Here is a 20,212-nt window from a genome sequence, read left to right on the forward strand (position 1 = left end):
ACCACTGTATAATAATATTAAGCTGTAAGAAGTCAACTAGATAGGTCCTTATGTATATAACGTACTTTTCCATGTTTCCTTCGATGAAGGTGCCATGGTCTGATCACTACGCTCTGAAAGCCAGGATTGACGTTCCACCCCCACCCTGCTTAGGTGGTGAGCCGATTTGGGCTCGCCCGCGGAGGCTGATGGACCCTGATAGATTCCGTCAAGCCTTGCGGGACCTTTCTCCCCCTGGCGACTCATTGACTGAGCTTGTTGAGGGCTGGAATACCCAGCTCCTGGCAGCCATCAATGAGATCGCACCTAAGCGCCCTCTGCGACCCCGCAGAAACCGGGCTCCCTGGTTTACTGAGGAGCTCCGGAAAATGAAGCGGGACCTCAGACGGCTAGAGCGAGTATGGCGGGGTGCCCGTGACGGAGCCTCAAGAACATCTTATAGGGTTTTTATGAAAACCTACGAGATGGCAGTGAAGGCCGCTAAGAAGTCCTACTTCTCGGCCTCCATTGCATCCGCTAGCTCTCGCCCGGCACAATTATTTAGTATAATTCGGTCTTTAACGTCCCTCGAAGGACAGCCAAATTTAAATAACAATTCGACACACAGCTGTGAGGCATTTGCGAGCTTTTTTGCGGAGAAGGTCCTGTCGCTCCGCCATGACCTCCCTGCCAATTTGGATACAATAAAGGAACTGGAGGCCCCTCGACTGTCCTCGGGTCCAGTATTGGACCACTTTGATCGGATATCCCCAGCCGATGTGGACAGACTCCTCCGAGCTGGAAAGGCCACCACTTGTCCTCTCGACCCGTGCCCGTCTTGGCTGATTAGAGCGTGTCCAGACGAGGTGCGGGCCCCCCTGGGGGATATCATCAATTTGTCCCTTGGCATCGGGACATTCCCAGGGGAACTGAAGGAGGCAGTGGTGCGTCCGCTCTTAAAGAAAACATCATTAGATCCCTTAGATCTATCCAATTACCGCCCAGTTTCGAATCTTCCATTCCTGGGTAAGGTGATTGAGAGAGCGGTTGCTGAACAGCTTGGTAGGTTTCTGGATGAAACATAGGCTCTGGATCCATTCCAGTCCGGCTTCCGCGCTGGTCATGGGACCGAGACGGCTCTGGTCGCCCTAACAGATGATCTTCGTAGACAGCTGGATCGAGGCGGGTCGGGGCTGCTGATTCTTCTAGATCTGTCAGCAGCTTTCGACATGGTTGATCACGAACTTCTGGACCACCGCCTCGCCGACGTGGGGATCCAGGGCACAGTCCTTCAATGGCTGCGCTCGTTTCTCTCTGGTCGGGGACAGAGGGTGGCGCTTGGGGGGGAACTGTCATCCCGCCACTCCTTGGTGTGTGGAGTGCCTCAGGGTGCGATTGTCTCCCCGATGCTTTTTAACATCTTTATGCGCCCCCTCGCCCAGCTTGTCCGGAGTTTTGGGCTGGGCTGCCATCAGTATGCTGATGACACCCAACTCTATCTGTTGATGGATGGCCATCCTGACTCTGCCCCAGACACACTGATCAGATGCTTGGAAGCTGTGGCTGGATGGTTACCTGGGAGCCGGTTGAAGTTAAATCCTTCGAAGACAGAGGTCCTCTGGCTGGGACGGGACGATATGGGATTGAGGGGGCAACTCCCATCTCTTGCGGGGGTGCAATTAGTGCCAGCACCGTCCGTTAAGAGTTTGGGTGTAATCTTCGATACCACCCTCTCCATTCTAACATTCATTAATTTTGCAATATTTCTGTAAATAGTCTTTAAATTTCTTCCAATCTTCTTCCACCGACTCTTCTCCCTGGTCTCGGATTCTGCCAGTCATTTCTGCCAGTTCCATGTAGTCATTAATTCTAAATTTTCTACTTAGGATTGCCTTTTGCAACCTTCTATTAAAGATTAAAGAGCAGCTTCGTCACGCTGGCCACGTGACCCGGAAGTGTCTGCGGACAGCGCTGGCTCCCGACCTCTAGAGTGAGATGAGCACACAACCCTAGAGTCTGTCAAGACTGGCCCATACGGGCAGGGGTACCTTTACCTTTACCTATTAAAGACTTGGTCTTTAATGAGTTTAAGCAATGTTTCATCCCAGTTGTTTCTCCAGCACATTTCCTTGGAGATGCCATGTTGATAATGGACTCCAAGTACACATCATCTCAGACGCTTCCAGCACTAAGAGCTATCAAACTTGATACATATTACTTTAATATGGAAGGTGTATATTAAAGTGAAATATCTGATCTTACTCATACTTTCCCTCGGATAAAAACTGAAAATTATTGTGTGGTACTTCACTGCATGATAAAAATGTTCAAGACAATATAAATTCTCATTGTGGCAAAACTGGTAGGATGAGTAAAAACCATATTCTAGAACACCACTGCATAACAACTACAGTGGTACCTCGGGTTAAGTACTTAATTCGTTCCGGAGGTCTGTACTTAACCTGAAACTGCTCTTAACCTGAAGCACCACTTAAGCTAATGGGGCCTCCTGCTGCTGCCGCGCCGCCGGAGCACGATTTCTGTTCTCATCCTGACGCAAAGTTCTTAACGTGAAGCTCTATTTCTGGGTTAGCGGAGTCTGTAATCTGAAGCGTATGTAACCTGAAGCATATGTAACCCGAGGTACCACTGTACTTACTACTGTGCGTTCTGGTCAGAGCTCCTTTTCAGCATACAGGCTTCATATTAATCCCTATAAATAAAAGTGATCCATCTGTTTTGGTCCCTTAAGTATCGCTGGTGAATAAATTGCTGCCCACCCATAGATGGTGTGGCTATATAACCCAGTACACAACTCTGTTAGGTTTATGCTCAAAGAAATGTGTAGTTAAGTAGCCTGCAAACATTCACACCAAGCAGCCACTTGTGAGATTTGTATCCATTGAAGTGAGAATATATTTACTATATCAACATGGTCTTCATCCAGGGGAAATGTCTACATTAGAGCCCTTTTACACAAAGCCAGGCCTCAATTACACTTTTTACTATTCAAAACTTGAAACTATTCAATACTTCAACCCAACAGCAATATGTGTCAACTACAAAGCTTTGTGGTTGTCTAGCTAGCTTTGTAGTTGGTCAGAGGTAAAGATGGCCAACAAACTTTCCAAGATCATTTGCTGTAAGGTGGAAGTTAGGGATCTACTGCATAAGTGCCTAACAGCTTGCAGTATGATTTCATCAGTGGAGAACTGTGGTTCATCAGTGATCACAGCTGCATTACATTCTCTTAAGTGAATTGTCCAGGTTAGGTAGCAGGCTTTACCTCAAAAAAAGGTGAAGTAGACATGGGGAATCTGCAGCCCATAGGTCAGATTTGGCCTACCGGGATTCTTAATTTGGCTTGTGAGACTGTTTTGCCTCAGCTATGCTCACTGCCTCACATCTGAGGTGTTGGATGGGTAAAGGCATAGTTCAAAGGAACACCTGGGAGCCAATTATTCCTTTAAAAGCTTCAGAGTTTGTTGCCAAATGTAAACACCACTGGGAACAGCTTCACTTAGGAGCTGCCAACTGGAGCTGATCCCTATAGACTGCAAGCTGCATCGTCAAAGGATGGCTTGAAGGAAGTTTAAACCAATTCATGTCATCACTCCATTTTTGGATGCCTTTGAATACCAGTTTCTGGGAATCACGTAGGGAAGGCACTGTAGCTCAAAGGTTCTCGGTTGTGGGCATCCAGCCCTAGGCATCCAGCTGGCCACTGTGAAACTTTTTTTTCATGTGGGGATTGGAACCTAGCTCTCACCTACTCTACCAATTTTTTAATTTTATTAAAAGCTGGCAGTGTGGATACCTGTGTACCTGCAGCAGTGTGTATGTACCTTGATCTGCCAATTTCATTTTTCTCAGCACCCTATTTCTTACAGCTATTATGATCACACTTCTATACTTGATAGAGGCAAAGTTGATCTTTTCTCCCTTGTTTTTTATTTGTACTACTGTGGTATTTCAGAGTTGGCATGCTGCATCAGGCTATCATTTTGTTTTGAGTAATGCCTCTCAATTTGACCATCCCAGGTCAGTTTCATCTCCATGTGTTTGAATTTCAGTTATATGTGCTGTTTTATCAAAAATTAGCTGCAAGTTTTAGTAGTTCTCAGGCCACTTCCTCACTTCATGTTACCTTTGACCCTGTTCTTTCACGCATGGGGCAGTCTCCATTTTCACAAGTGACTGAACATGATTCAGCAGCTCAAAAGCATCCATTTCCTTAATGCTTACTAGCAGAGAATGGGAGGCTGTGAAGCTGTGGTCCTGAAAGGTGCTCTAGTTCCTGCTGGGCTACTTATGCCATCAGACTGTTCTGACTTGCATTAATATTACTAATAATAATAATTTATACCTCACACATCCGGCTGGCTCTCCCCAGCCATTCTGAGCGGTGTATAGTGCATATAAAACCATGGCAAAACGTCAAACATTAAAAACCTCCCGATACTATTCTAGCTTCCTCAGAAGTTTCACAATCTCTGCAAACTACACAATAAAAGAACTATGACGCTGTTCTTGTTTCCATGTGCATTTTAGGATTCTGTACTATTTAAAACACTGCTATTGCGGGCCAAAAGAGGGAATTCCTCAAAGTCCCAGTTTCTTCCCCAAGTAGCCACGCATGAGTGTTCCCTGCCTTAAAGGGTGAGGTTGCCTTCCTCCTCGTCGTCTGCTTGAAGCAGGGATTTCATCTTCCAACTTCTCTGGCGGAGGGACATATAAACTAGACTCGCCATAGGAAATTCCCCCTGGGTGGCCGAGCCTCGAGAGCAGCGGGCACCCTTGCTTTCATCGTAAAAAGTAAATACTCTTTTAAGATGGGAGGGACGGGGGACGCGCGATGGCAGAGCGCGCGCTGCTGCTGCTGCAGTCCTTGGCACCAAGTCCCTCTTGAGGTTTTTGCAAATTGACAAGGGGGGGGGGCTCGGACTGCTCAGGATCATCAAAAGGAAGAAATCTAGTAAGTCGGTGGGGGTTGCAGGTGGCGGGGCAGCAAGCAGCAGCCCCACCGGCCGAGCTCGGGTAAGGAGAGCTGGCACAGGGTGGGAGAAGGATGGGAAGGGAAGGGGAAGAGGAGGAGCTTGCGAGGCGGCGGCGGCGGCAGCTCCAGCAGCAAGCAGAAGCGGCAGTGTCAATAATACAATAGGGCTCTTGTGCCGCCGCCTGGCCTGCCAAGAGGGAGACTGCAAGGGCACAGGGCCTGCTCGCCCCTACGAGCGACAGGGGGGACGGCGGGGGGCGCTCGCGGCGACAGGCTTGGCCAAGCGACATGCCGGAGCGCGGGGCCGGCCCGTAGCCACGGAGCGCCCAGGCCGAAGCAGGCGGGAGCGGGAAGGGGAACGGCGCCGCGGCCGAAGAGGAACCGGGGAGGGCGGTGGGGAAGAAGAAGAGGAGGAGATGGACGGCGTGAAGTAGCAGCGGCAGCCTTGGCCCCTGGGCTGGGGAGTCTCGGGGCGCGCAAACGCTGCTGGCGCCGCCCGCTCCAGAGCCACAAGGTGAGTCGTGGGGCGCAGAGCCGCCCGTGGCGCAAGGTTGCCTTGTGGGGTCGGAGAGGGGAGAGCGGCGTTTATTTTATTTTTTAAAAAACAGGTGGTCTCCTCTCCCGGGGAGGCTTCGGGGCGCTCGCCGGCGCGGCCTAGGTGGGCTGGGGGAGAAAGGAGAGAGGTGGCGGCCCGAGCCGGCCCTAGGCCGTACGTTGTTGGGTGGCGCTTCTTCCCCAGTATTGCCCATCCCCGCCGCCGCCGCGTTGCGCGCGCCCCCTCCTCCTCCCCGGGTGCAGGCGGCGTTTGGCGCCAAGGCCTCGGGGCGCGAGTCACGATGGCGGGGCGGGAAGGGGGCTGGGCGTGCAAGAGGTGAGCGAGGAAGAGGAGCGGCGGCGGCAGCAGCAGCAGCCCTAGCGCCGCCTCAGGTAGATGTTTACGCGTCACGACACGTGGTTGTGCGCGCGTGGTTTGTGTATGTGTGGTGTCCAGCCATGTGGTTGCGAATGGGCCGGGCCCATAAGTTATCCTTTCTCTCCCCCCTGCAAAAAAGAAAAAAGAAAACCCTGACTGAGTTGGGGGTGTTTTTTGTCTTCACGTGTTAAGTGATCAGAAGGATTCCGTGGTTGTGGGCGTTTTCCAGGCAGTATTTCTCCTCTGTATGTAAAGTGGAACATCCTTTGTTCTGAAAAGTTTCTCTTTATGGCCTGATCTATTGCTGTCTCCAAACCGGACGAGCCTGTGGCAAACAGTTAGTGACCTCACACCTAGTGATCTGGGGTGTGCTGCTCAGTCCAGTGCTTTTTTTCCTAGAAAAAAAAAGTGTCGGTATTCACCATGAAGTTGTTAAAGTAAGCGCCACACTTTTTAACAACAAAAAGAGGTGCTGGTTCTGTGTACCCCTGAAAAAAAAGCACTCAGTAGATCTAAATGATTTGGAGAAAACGTGTCATAGGCTTCACGTGCATGGGCTTTGTATACTGGTGTGGTGCCAAAAATGGCATTGCAATCCTGTGTATGTTTATTGTGGAGGAAGTCCCACGGAACATAATGTATGCTTGCGTAGAATTGCACCTTAACTGGTGGGTGTAGTATTTGTAAACTTAGGTTTCTGGTTTTTCTAGCTAAGCCATGGAAGTGTTGTATGCTTGATTGCCTTCTAATACTAGATGCAAATCCTGTAGTGAACTTAATATTAACTCGTCCAGGAAACTATTCCAACAGGTGTTGAAGAGACTAGTATTTGTGCGAGCTTAACTTTGGATAAAGCACAACTTGGGGTGGGTTGTCATCCAATCAGTTTTTAGTTTAATAGAAATTTTAAAATTCAAAACCTATCATTCGTTGATCAAATCATATTTATTCTGCTTATTTTCATCCCCTATTACAGTATCATACCAGAACCAACATTTGCAAGTGTGCCTTCACCATTTAAAGTTGCCCCACTAATGTCGTTGTAATTCCGTATACACTTTGCTGAGAATAAGTCTCATCAAACTCTGAAACTTCTCAGTAGATATGTATAGGAATGCGCTATAATTAACTAAAGGCATAGTTGATTGAGTAAAGCTTTTCATGGAGAATATAGAAGCTAGCAAGTGACTTTCTGGGTTCAGTTGGTTTTTATATTATTTTTAGTCTTTATATTCCTGCTGGTAATAATTAGATAGTACCTACAGCTCACCTAGTGGAGCAGTGCTTGCATTAATTAGCTGCTTGACATTGATCATAATGCTACTCACGTTCTGGTAACCTCCTGTCTGGACTACTTCCACGTCTGCTATGTGAAGAAGCCTTTCAAAATGGTTTGGAAACTGTACTTCAGAATCCTGTCACCAAGCTGCTAACTGGGACCAGGTATTATGATTACATCTCACTTGTGTTGAAATAACTCCACTGGCTTCAGGTCTCTTTCCAAGCTCAATTCAGAATACGGGTGCTTGCTTTTATTAAAATTCTATGCAGCTTGGATGGAACCTGACATATTTTTGGACAGTCTTTCTGTAACAGTCTACTTGATCACTGAGGTTGTCATCAGAAGGCTCTTTTTGTGATGCCACCACATTCTGAGGTACGTCAGGTGGTGTTGAAAGAGGATGATTTAAACAGGAGAAATTCCAGCTGGGAGTGGGGATGAGATACTACAGCAGCTTAAAATTTGACTTTTGCTGTAGCCTTCCATATTGTGCTCATAACTTTGTCCCATTGACATCAGTGGCTCTTAATTCTGAGCAAGTGTCTTCAGGGATGCAAGTGTGGCATGCAGAGACATAAAAACACTTTTGGAAATCAATGTACAGTCGTACCTTTGAAGTCAAATGGAATCTGTTCCGGAAGTCCCTTCTACTTCCATAATGTTCGAAAACCCAAGCACGGCTTCTGATTGGCTGCATGAAGCTCCTACAGCCAATCGGAAGCACCATCAGACATTCGGCTTCCAAAAACAGTTCGCAAACCAGGACAGTCACTTCCGGGTTTGTGGTGTTCAGGAGCCAAAACATTTGGGAACTAAGCTGTTCGAAAACCAAGGTACAACTGTATTAAAATTAAACTAAAAATGAGAACACCTTGTTTCAGCCAGCTGAAGGTTTGAGGCCTTTTCTGCCCCGCATCACTGGCTACAATTGAACTGGAATTTGATAATGCAGAATAGTAATAGCTTGAAAGATTCCCGTGATAAATTTTCTTCCTTGGAAAGAAAATTGGATTTTTTCCACGTGTTCTCTTCTTCACATTTGTGAAACTCTTACTGAATTAAAGAAGTGGAATAAGAAGAATGTCTCAAATTGGGCCTAATTTTTTTTTACAAGTGATGCATGAGGAGAAGGGCCAGAGACATCTGCTTTGAGCGCAGAAGGTCCTAGGTTCAATTTCTGGCATCTCCTAGTAGGGCTGCAAAAAGGTTGCTTGTCTGAAACCTTGGAGAGCCACTGCCAGTCAGTCTAGACAAGCCTGTCTCATTCTTATGTCCCCATATGATGTTGTATTACAGCTCCCATTTTCCCTAGCTAGCAGGGCCCAATGTTCAGGGATGATGGGAGTTGTAGTCCAACAACATCTGGGGACCCAAGGTTGAGAAAGACTGGTATGGAGACAGTACTGAGCTAGATTAACCAATGGTGTGACTCAGTGAAAGGTCTAATATATTTTTCTTTACAGTGGTACCTCTGGTTGCGAATGGGATCCATTTCAGAGCCCAGTTCGCAACCTGAAAGGAACGCAACCCACGTCAGCGCACACGTGGGTCGCGATTTGCCACTTCTGCGCATGCACGTGATGTCATTTCGCGCACATGTGCAAGCGGCGAAACCCGGAAGTAACCCTTCCGGGTCGCCGCCGGGTGCATCCTGAAAACGCGCAACCTGAAGCAAACGTAACATGAGGTATAACTGTATTTCTATGTATTTCCTGTCTTCTATATTTTCAAAATCAATAGTCTTTTCAAGGGACATAAGTGCTTTACAGCAACAAATATTTTAAGTGTTATTTTAAATCCAGGCTGAAGGTTGGATAGTTAGCTGTGGATGAAAAACAACTAGACAGCTGACCAGCAGGTTGTTAGGCCTTGTCCAGGGAAGTGGGTTTGGCTTCAGGTTGGTGTTTGCAATTTTCAAGCACTTCGGAAAGATTTTGGGAAACAAAATGCAACTTTGGAGGCAGGAGTTTGCCTCTTTACCATCATCCCTGACCACTGGTCCTGCTAGCGAAGGATGATGGGAGTTGTAGTCCAAAAACAGTTGGGAGACCCAAGTTCGGGAAACCCTGTTCTAGAACAAAGGTGAACTGTTTTGCTTTTGTTAAATTTCATATGGTAAACAGACTGGCTTCGTTAGTTTCAAATGTAGCAATTCTAAAACATTGCCCTGCTTTCTGATGAAATCTGAAAATGAAACAATTACATGATAACAGCATCTTGGAGGAGAGCTGAGAAACAGAATGTGCCTGCTGGATCTTCATTTTTTTATTGAAAGGAGTCAAATGTGCCCCCAGTATTTATGTATGATTGAGAATCAATCCACTGTCTCTTATTGTAGTTCATTCTTCCTTCCTCTAAATATTTGATCCTTCTCTTAGGGGGAAAGTGAGCTTTATGTTTCAGTGATCTAATTTCAGTGTGTAAGATGTTGTGGGATGGCACTGGGACATATTGATCATGTAAAAAGAACCCACATGAGTACTTTTCAGGTTATATTTTGATCTAGCAAAAGGAAGGGAAAAAGGGAAGATACCTGAACATACTATAATACCAGAATCAAAGTATCTGATGAGCAATAGTTCAATAAATTTTTCAGGTCTAGGGACATTAGCACCCACAGTAATTAACCATTGAATTCTTTTATTTTTGTTTCCCCAGCAGTTGACAGTTTGCATCAGTTATTTCTAGTATACCACTATAACTCATAATTGGTAGGTTTGGAGGTCAGATCAGGTAGGTCAGAAAATGTGCAAACTGTATAATTCTTGCAATTCACACCAAGGCTGATTGCAAGTTAATTTGTAGTTGGTGTGCATGTGAATTCAGAATCGCTAGGCATAAATGGTTGCTATCTCTGCTAATGCTCAGATTGATTGCAGTAACCTTTTACTTGTTAAAGGAAGTGAGAAAATCCCATTTTCAATTCGCAATATATGTGTGCCAAATTATTTTAGTCTTTCAGTAACTATTTGGAATAATATTTCAAAAAAGGGTCATGAGATATATTTTTTTCTGGTAAAAAATTCACATGTCTCTCTTACATACTTCTTGTTTCAGTGTAATCCTTCCTATGCAGGGTTACATGCTCAGAAGCAAACTCGGTTGAGTGCAATGGGACTTACTTATGGATAGCTGTGTAAGAAGGATTCCTCCACCACAACCACTTCCTCCTGCCAACAGCCGCAGCTACTCTTTTGAGAGCCATCCCAACTGTAAAAAAAGGAAGAAGGAAAAAAAACCAGGAACAAACAAAACTAGCCAAGAAGGGGGCATAACGATGCATGATGTTGCAGGACACATGATGATGGCAGAATTTGCACAACATGTTCTGCGATTGCACTTTCCAATACACTTGTGCAAAAATATTATAGGATCTCTTTGGAAAAGTATATTTGGCCAAGATTACACCAATAGTTTCTATAAACAGCGAGACAGTTACAATTTCTAGTGCACTAAGTTCATCCATCCTTAGTTATTTCTCCTAATCTTGGCCCTAATTTGTTTCCTGCTTGTTACACAATTTTTCATTCAAATTGGGAAAAGCTTCATAGTGATTTAGTGTTATTAATGTTATGTGTTGTCCCAAGTTTGAGATCAATCAAAATTCTGTGATAGTTGAAAGATTACTCAACCGATCAGGCTTATATCAAGAGTACTAAATTTATATATTGCAGTTTATTTCTTTAAGATACTGGTGAAAATGCATACATATTGTTAACTGAAAATGGAAGCAGATGCTTCTTATCTCTTCACAGCCATGTGTGAGACTCATTCACATAGCGTTAAAATGGGGTTTAGTGCTGTATCCAAACACAGCCAGAATGTGTCTGCTCCACAGAATCCATAAACTGCTTTTTGTAGTCCTTAACCTTTGAAGATTTAGGAAACGAACTTCTAAAAAAGGAAAGCCTTCTCTGTTCACAAATGCTGTATTTCAGATTTCCTCTTTTTGGAAAGGTAAGATGTGTATTATATTTGGGGGTTTTGAAGACAATATGCATTGCAGAAGCCCTTTATTCCTATTTTCTAAATTCATTTTCCCAAGCCCTGTCTAACTAATGTGCATTATTATTTGAAACTGGTACAGTTTTTTCCACACACCCTGCCATCATTTGTGCTGGAGTTTTCCACTGCAGTGTTTTTTTTGTTTGTTGGCAGAAAAGCTACCAAATGGATCAGATTGAAAATGACTTTCGTAGAAAGCGAAACTGACAAGAATTAGAGATGATCATTTTGCTGCTGTTGGTCATTCTTCGCCGCTTTTCCCACAGGCAGACACAGGGCAGCTATTCACTGAGGGGGTGTCTCAAATGTGGTAGGGAAGTAAAGAACAGTGCTACTTGCTATAGTCCGGAAGGAAGTTAACACAGAAGCCTTCCTTTCTAGCAAGTGACTGAATGGAAGTGGGTAATGAAAAGACAGAATTATTGTAAAGGGAAATGTAAACATTGTCAAGTATTTAAACAACGAAGCAGAAACAATTTCGGTAAATAATATAGAGAGAGATGAGCTATTAACTTGAATTCTTTAGCGGCAAATTAGTGCATTCTGGAAACAGAATAAAATGGATACTCTTGATGGATACTGCAGGTTGGTTTACTTGTGCCTGTTGTTGCAGTTCTGAAACATAGCAAGCAGGGTGTGGGTGTGTAAAAAACATTCGCGAGTCTTGTTCAATCAAACTGTAGGCTTAAATACTTGGAAGTTACGGATTGGCATCTGTAACTCTTGTTGGCATGAGCACAAATTGAAGAAATAATTCTTTTTTACAAATTGCAGAATGATCTGAAGTTCTGAGTGGCAGTTCTAGCAGTCCAGTGAATTTTAAGGAGAGGGGGTGCTATTTTCCCACAAAATCAGATGAACATTTCATATTGGATAAATGAAGTTTTAGAATTTCCTACCAGATTGCCTACCACCTTGATAAGCATCCATTGTTCTTAACTGGTTAATTACTTTGCATGGGGGTTTCTGGCCCACAATGGAGAGCTTCAGGATGAGATTCCTTGTTCTTTCGCCCTTCAGCTCATTCCAGAGGTTTGTGCCTTCAATCAAACTGCAGGCCTAAATACTTGGGAGTGGGGGATGTAATACACAAAACCTACCAATTGCTTACATTTCATGTCTTTAAAAATATTTAAATAAAAAACCCCAGCTATTTCTGCAGTCCTAAAAATGGCAAAATAGTTCTTTAAATTTGCTGTGTAAATGTAATAATATAGTGTGCCAATCTTGGTTCTACATTTTCTTACAAATTTTGCATGTTCAATTTACCTTGTGTCTAAATGGCCCTCACATTATAGTTAATATCTTCCACAAGGTACTGATATTAATGAAAAACAATTTTAGCTATTAGATTTCCAATTTAGCATTATTATGCTGATTTTTAAAATGCACATTTCACACAGTCGCTAATTTAATTTGAGACTGTACTTCAGTCCTCACAATCAATATGTGCATTGAGGAAACAAGCAGAAAGAAAGTTAGAAAAGTATTTTACAACCATGAATGACTCCCTGTTAGTATTTGCCAAATACAGTACTAAATCCATAGATGGTAAATCTACTGCAGCATTCTCATTCAATTTCATTTCAATATTTGTATCCCAATTTTTCTTCATTTTTGGTTGAAACGAAGCATCTCATACATGTTAAGAGATTTTGAGTGTAGAAATAGATTATCCGAAGTGGATTCCCTTTGGTCAGACTGTGTGGATATTATACCATCGTTGTGTTTTGTAACTGCAGTTCTAAAAGCGCACAAGATCCCCCAACTTTTGAGGATCAGATTTGTAATAATTTATATTTATCATAGTTTGGGTATACACTCTATTCAGCGATGCCCAGTGTTGTGGTGCAGATCTTTTGAATGGGAATTATTTTACTATGGTAAAATTCTGTACACTTATTCAGTGAGGCTAAGAATATTGTTGTGAATGAAAATATTAACTCACATGTTTGTTGCCTCATAGCAAAATCAGTCATGCTTATTTGGCCAACTTAGTTCTTTTTCTTATGGTTTGTGCCTGTACCTCTGCATATACAGCAGTAGCTCATTTTTCAAACGTCTCCACTTACGAACGTTTTGGTTTTCGAATGCTATAAACCCGGAAGTAAATGCTTTGGTTTTTGAACACACCTTGGAAGGTGAACAGGAAATGTGGCTTCTGTTTTGAGTTTTGGGTTTTTGAACTTTTCGTAACTCGAACGCTCTTCTGGAACGGATTATGTTCAAAAACCGAGGCACCACTGTAGATATTTTCTAAACCCATAGGAGTACTTTGGATCTAGGAGGTGTATGTATTGTACACTCTTTATTCTCCATATGTTTAAGCAGTAGTTTTCAAGCTTTAGTTCTAAGATTCCTAGGAAACAAGGGATTCTGCAATTAGCAGATAAAATTCTAATAGAGCTAGGTTGACCACTGGTACCAATTCACCTCAGCAATGTCTCACCAAAAGATTGATTGGCTGTTTCTGCACTGTGCAGTCAATTTACTTGGGATGGTAGGTATTATGTACTGAAGTTCCCACCCTGGGCCAGCAGGGGGATACTGTAGATAGTTTTCACTCAGGTCCGCATATGCAAATAAGGGATTGAAAGTGATGTTCAGTGATTGGATAGTTACAGAAAGTGCTACAGTTGCGTTGTAGTGGCGCTCTATATAAGCAGGCTGGCTGAACCCTTCAGTTCAGTTCTGTTCTGGCCTGTGAATAAACAAGAGCTGTGTTGTCTGATATGTTCACCCACAACTTAACACTGGCGACGAGGATGGGATACAAACATACGCGTGCACACCCCAGAACATCCCCCAGAATCGTCTGCAACCTACAAAGTTTTCATGGCAGTTGCTTATCCAGCAGACAAATCACAATGGGAAAGGTTCCCAGAAGGCAGAAAATGACTTCCTTAAAGGATTCAGTGACATTTAGTTTACCTCAGGAGCTATGTCAATAGGTAAACTACATATAATAATTATGGAGCATTATTTAAGCAGTTCTCCTTTATATTAGAAAAAATCTGTTTATAATAAATTTTTGGATTAACACATTATTATGTCAGATCATGACTAGGGTTGTGAATAGAGTGAAGCATGTCCCAAGATTCTTATTTTAAAAAATGTTGGCTATATGCTTTATTTTTCTGCCAAGGCCTTCCCAAATTAGTCTATTTTATTTCTGCAGCTTTTAATTCTTGTTGGCTTCATGTTTCTAACATGTATTTTGTGGTTGTACTATGTTTCACATTCTTTCCTTTCCTTTTTACACCACTTGAGTATTTTCTAATGTAGAATATGGATATATAATCCATATTTAAAACTATATTTCTACTAAATATGCCCTCAACTGAGATTCGTTTTTGTTACAAACAAATAGCTAAACTGTTGTTAGACTTGAGAATTTGGTTATTTTAATCTCTTACACACTTTGGGGGCTTTGATTAATTCAGTTTTTGTTGGATTTTACATTTCCACTGTGCTGCTGCCTTAACTGAGCTTATAGATGCCAAGGAGTGGAACTTGATAATCAGTGTGCTAGGAGGATTAATTGAGTTTCCAGCTACGATGCCTCTGAAGTGTGCTAGAGTTACCGTATTTTTTGCACCATAACACTCACTTTTTGCCTCCTAGAAAGTAAGGGGAAATGTCTGTGCGTGTTATGGAGCGAATGCCTGCGGGTGTCAGGGGGGGGATCTGCTGCAGTCGTGAGCAGAGGATCCATGGTTCCCCTTCCTTCCTCCGTGGTTACAAAGCATGGATCCACATGGATCCTCAGGATTTTTGCATTGGGCTACTCCAAACTCATTGTCAGATCACATGTCTGTGGCCACAGCATGAACCACAAAAATCATATATCCACTATTTCGTTTAGAATATATTTTTTCTTGTTTTCCTCCTCTAAAAACTACGTGCGTGTTATGGTCTGGTGCGTGTTATAGAGCGAAAAATACGGGTAAATGAAGGAAGAACTTCCTTTATAGATATATGGAGAAATTCTTGCTTATACAGAGGTGAGTTAAGGTGCATTCTTTTACATCATTTATCATTGCAATCTTATGCAAGTAGCACCAGGCTCTGTGGGCAGTTTTGGCTTTTTTCATTTTAAAATAAATGCAACCATGTTTTTAATTTATCTAGCACACTCTTTAGAACAAGCACTTTAACATAAATTATAAAGCACTGCACATTGGCTGCATTCTGTATTAATACAAGGATAAGTGTGAAAACAGGGAAGAATTGTGTCTTGGTTATTAAATATTTAATGACGCGTTTGGGAGTAGTGCCCCAATTATCAAAAGATGATAATGGAGATGGTTCCCCTAAAGGGACAGGAAAGGCATGATGAACTCCAGGTCATGCCCCTGAAAGTGTATAGTTGAAAGCAATCCCCCAAAGTTTAGAGGATTAAAATAAAAATAAAAATCCCCAGAGTCAGAGCTACTCAGAACAATTAAAAATAGCGGCTAACTCTGTGCATGTTTTTATAGACACATCTGTCAAATAAAAGAAATGTAGTGATCAGAAATACAACTTGCTTTTCTAAAATCAGCAGCTGTGAAGTTCATTTTGTTGAACTTGAATGCTCAGAAAATTGGAAACTTTACAAGGTTTTGCTTTTGAGAAATCCCCTTTTTGGAGGAAATACCCTTTCTTTCCTGTGCCGTCTCAGTTACTACTTTAGCTAATAAAAGCACACACCTGTATACAAGTAGAGGGGGTTGGGGGTGTACACACATACAGGCGCGCGCACACACACACACACACAGTATATAAAGACTTTAAATTTTATAGAAGGCAATTGTGAATCTTATTGTAATGTGGAATGAGTACCTGTGGGTCATGCCTACGGTGAGATCCATACCTTGTAGGGATATAGATATTCTCATAGGTGAGATGCCACACGTTGCAGTGGAAATGGGGGAAATCAGCAATATAACTTCTTATCTCAGTTCTGTGTAATTTAAGAACAGACCTTCAAATACCAGCTACCGTTTTCAAATTTGGAGTGTGCTGGGGAAAAGAAAAAACCGCAGTGGCAACACCTACAGCTTAGTTGGGTTTCTTTAACAGGCTGGTACCTCTCCAGGCAGTAGCCAAGAGCTGACAGCTCTCTTAGTGTTGTATCCACCGCTGGCCCCACTCATGGCAAATCCACTGAAGTCAGTTAACATGGCTAACTTTGGTGCATTACTATCAGTGAGTCTACTCTTGAGTAAAACTGCATTTCTTAGCGGGCAGAAGGAATGTCGCAGCGAGTGGTTCAGCATGGCCCAAGACAATGTCGCCAAAGCAGAGTATTCTGATGAGTAAAATCTCATAGGATGGGACACGGGGGAAAAATATTGGCAGATAAAGAGGGAAGGACAATAGACAATAGAGAGCAAAATAGCAGCGTGGATGAGATCAGCCTGTTGCCAGGTATCATTGGAGAAACAGAAAAATGATTAAGTAGGCTTGCTTCAGTCTTGTGCTATAACAGGCTTCCTCAAACTTGGCCCTCCAGATGTTTTTTTTGGCCTACAACTCCCATGATCCCTAGCTAGCAGGACCAGTGTGCAGGGATGATGGGAATTGTAGTCTCAAAACATCTGGAGGGCCGAGTTTGAGGAAGCCTGTCTGTAAGGTGACAAGCCTACAAGGGTCTGGGGACCAAAAGTCACAGGGCTTCCCCAGATGTTCATTTTATTGTGCATGAATGAAGATATGTGCTCATGATGGTATCTGAGCAGTTATATGTGATCCCACTTTTGATAGTGTCTGTGCCTGCAGAAGTTTCAAGGCAGACATGCTGCTTCCTTTCAGATCTGTGCAAGTCCTGTAGCTTGAGGCTGAAATCCCATAACTTCTCATCCCATAAATCTTCTGGGTTTTATTTCCCCCTGCTTTTGTTGTGCTGTAGCGCAAGAATGCCCCTTCGGATGACAGTAATGTGCTAAAACTGGGGGAGCATCACAGAACAACTAATAAAGCAGAATTATGTGTGGACGGTTCAGTATAAAAATGCATTATTACTGCATCAAGGTCATGTTCCAAAATACAGCTGCCAAAAAATTTTTGGGGGGCCCATATTCTCTTTCTCTGAGGCCTCCTTGGTATTCCTGTACTCCTAGAAAGAAGGAAAATTGCTAGAGGGCTGGCATTAATTTAAATAGCTAGAGTGCTGGCAGGAAGTCTTTATTTTAAACAGCCATGCAATATGCAGGGAAGTATATAAATGTCTTTAATAAATAAAAATAAGCCGTGACCATTTTTAGTAGAAGTCCTGTATTCACAGCAGGGATGGGCATTCACTGTAACAGTCATAGGTGAATCATTGCACCATAAGACAACTCAACAAGTATGCAACATCTGCTGTGATATGTGATTTAACTTTAAGGATTTGCTATGTGAATGCATTGCTTGCTAATCTCATAGTCGTGGACGGAGAAAATTGGTATGGTAATATCTGCTCTGCAGTTGGAATTAGTTTGCCATAGTTGTCCCTTGGAACACTAGAATCCTAGGTTCTAGAAGGAGGCTGGGGATCTCCAATGGAATTCTTATCACCCGCACAAAACTATAGTTTCAAGATTCCCTGGAGGAAGTTATGGCAGTTAAACTGGCTTTTGTTTGTGGTTCAGATGCAGCTTTATGATACCTCCAGCTCGTCTTTCAGACTTGGGTGTCCCATAATGTATGTTCTTGGGTGTCTTCAGAATCTGCCCATTTCCTTTAGTATCTTTCTGCCTTTGTAGAAACAGATACATCCATGTAAATCTTCATAAAGAAATTTCCCTGCAGGGATGCTTTTTCCAGAGAATCAATCTTTCTTTTGCCTGGTGCTGCCACGTTCTTCGCAGTGCTCTCATTTAACACCAAGGACCAAATGGTGTGTATTCCTGATTAGTGTTCACCTCTGTGGAGTGCTTCAGTCATCAAGCTGAAGTGGGTCTGAACCTTAATTATTCCTTAATTATGCCTCTAGAGGAAGGTTTCTAGCCATCTATGCTGAGAGGGTGAGCAAATGCAGCAGCCTTATTTTAACTGTAGATAACACATCCCTTCAGCACAGAGATTGAGACATAATCCCAGATAATGATTTATGATGCGCTTAGTTAATATTTATAAGGGACGTGGGTGGCACTGTGGTCTAAACCACTGAGCCTCTTAGGCTTGCCGATCAGAAGGCTGGTGGTTTGAATCCCGGTAATGTGGTGAGCTCCCGTTTCTCTGTCCCAGCTCCTGCCAACCTAGCAGTTTTAAAGCACACCAGTGCAAGCAGATAAATAGGTACCACTGCTGCAGGACGGTAAACAGCGTTTCTGTGTGCTCTGGCTTCCATCACAGTGTCCCGTTGCGGCAGAAGCGGTTTAGTCATGCTGGCCACATGACCGGAAAGCTGTCTGTGGACAAATGCCCGCTCCCTCGGCCTGAAGCAAGATGAGCGCCACAACCCCAAGTCACTTTTGACTGGACTTAACTATCCAGGGGTCCTTTACCTTTTTTTACCTTCCGTTAATATTTAGTTATTTATTAAATTTATATCCTGCCTTTCCACCCAAACAAGACCACAAATTAAGTTCTTAACCTGAGGTATCACTGTATATATAAAAAGGTTTACCTTTTTCAGATACAGTGGTACCTTGGGTTAAGTACTTAATTTGTTCCGGAGGTCTGTTCTTAACCTGAAACTGTTCTTAACCTGAAGCACCACTTTAGCTAATGGGGCCTCCTGCTGCCGTCACGCCACTGGAGCACGATTTCTGTTCTCATCCTGAAGCAAAGTTCTTAACCTGAAGCACTATTTCTGGGTTAGTGGAGTCTGTAACCTGAAGCGTATGTAACCTGAGGTACCACTGTAGTATAAAACTTAAAAAGAGATCATTCAGAGCCATCTTAGATGCTACCCGTGTGTGTGTGTGTGAGAGAGAGAGAGAGAGAGAGAATGGTTTTTGTGGAAATTTATTCAATGCCTTGTTAGTTAATGTTGCAGAATTGGAGCTGAATCTGTTTAACTTATGCTTGTCTCTGCTCCCCCCCTTCCCGAATCCTCATAATAGTTTGACATTGGAAACGCAAAGGAACTTTTGAATAAAATCAAAATGGGATTTCTAATGGTCAGGATTAATGCACTACATTAAAAAATCATGCAGCAGCCATGTGGAAAAAGGTTCTGTAAATAACTCATTAATAACATTTTACAGTAGGAATTACATTTTGAATTATTACACTGCTGAAACTATTATTTCATTACTGTGAATTGGTTGTATGCCATATTAAGAGGTGCAGTCTGTTTTTATTTTTTACCTCCCTGACATTTAGGTATGGTTAGGAATGCTTTATGAAACATAATTTTGAGGGACTCTGAAAATTGTCTGAAAGTGACCATTTACAGGAGCGGGTGTGGATCAATTTAGTCCTTTGGACAGGGGGAGGGTGACCTCTGAGAACCTCATGTAATAACACAAAAAGTATAATCAATATTCAGGAAGAAATGTAAGCTGCTTGCTTTGTGGTGTTTGTTCTGCCTCTGCTATTTTGGGCTGCTGGTTGCCAAGTCTATATTTAGAATCTTTTCACAGTGTATGGTAGTTGACTACCAGCATATGAGTGTCTGCCTTGCTGAATATAGGTCATAATTTAAATAATCAGGGGTAAGATTTAAGAGTTGGAGGAAATGATAGGATTTCTGCCACCTCCACCATATTAAGAAAAAGTGGTGTGAATGGATGGGGAAGGGAGGTGTTATAGTTCAGCCAGCCACTATCAGATGGAAGATGGCGAGCAAGGAGATCTGGATAGAAGACCTGGCATTTTTTGTGTATAGGAAGAGAGCGGAGGCTATCCTAGATCAGGATGATAGTCCTATAGTAGTGTGGATGTTTATTCTTATTGTTTGTGTATTTGTTTATACCCTGCCTTTTTCTCTGATGGGACTCGTAGCAGCTTACAACAAAAACAAGAACCACTAAAAGCAGAAAAGCCAATCATTAAAATACAATTATGCATTGGGAGCATTAAAACTATATAAAATCTGTTTAAAACATACCAACAAGTACCAAAA

The 20,212-nt window shown here is 43.0% G+C and overlaps 1 protein-coding gene across 4 annotated transcripts in view; it reads left to right on the forward strand.

Annotated features, from left to right (window-relative positions):
- The first annotated feature begins 4,988 nt into the window (after positions 1–4,988).
- Positions 4,989–20,212, forward strand: part of JADE3 (jade family PHD finger 3) — a 34,865-nt gene continuing 19,641 nt past the window's right edge. The window contains exon 1 of one of the 4 annotated variants that reach the window (XM_083501874.1): positions 4,989–5,016. The gene's annotated coding sequence lies outside the window, so the exon portion shown is untranslated. Of the gene's footprint in view, positions 5,017–5,058; positions 5,490–5,833; positions 5,903–17,753; positions 17,843–20,212 lie in introns of those variants that run through there. The other 3 variants (XM_083501872.1, XM_083501875.1, XM_083501873.1) reach the window with 3 other exon arrangements.

This window comes from Podarcis liolepis (assembly GCF_965112155.1).
Source record: "Podarcis liolepis genome assembly, chromosome: 4".
NCBI lineage: Eukaryota > Metazoa > Chordata > Lepidosauria > Squamata > Lacertidae > Podarcis > Podarcis liolepis.